This window comes from Vollenhovia emeryi, unplaced genomic scaffold (genome assembly GCF_000949405.1).
Source record: "Vollenhovia emeryi isolate VEMERY1.0 unplaced genomic scaffold, V.emery_V1.0 DF939174.1, whole genome shotgun sequence".
NCBI classification, from domain to species: domain Eukaryota; kingdom Metazoa; phylum Arthropoda; class Insecta; order Hymenoptera; family Formicidae; genus Vollenhovia; species Vollenhovia emeryi.
Genome location: NW_011967192.1, coordinates 1,484,514 through 1,484,979, shown reverse-complemented (window position 1 = coordinate 1,484,979; position 466 = coordinate 1,484,514).

Here is a 466-nt window from a genome sequence, read left to right as displayed (position 1 = left end):
AGACCCAGTACCGAATTATCGATGACGTGACAATCCGCCGCGTCGCCGAGCCGAGGAGCTCGCGACGGACAACCGCTTTCGCCGGAGGGAAAAACAGCGAGAGAGGGCGGCCACGATGGCAGCACCAAAGCCCTCGGTCTCCCGGCGTTCGCGGCCGGCGACTGGTAGACGCAACCGATTGGGAGATAGATTCGGAAAAAGTGTGGGAGGAATGGCATGGTTCTTGCCGGATAGCGGAGGGCGCCACCGCACAGTGGCAAGAAAGCCGCGTGTTAGCAGAAAGCTCTCCTCTTCGTCTTCGTTTCGCGACGTCTCTCGCTCTCCCCCGACTCAACCCTCTCCTCGAGAGTATTCTAGCTGCGACGATAGGTAGAGAGACGTTTTTTCTCCCCCCTCCCTCTCTCTCTCTCTCTCTCTCTTTTCCCCTGGTGTTGGTTTCCCTCTTTCTCCGCTGTTACCTCTCCCG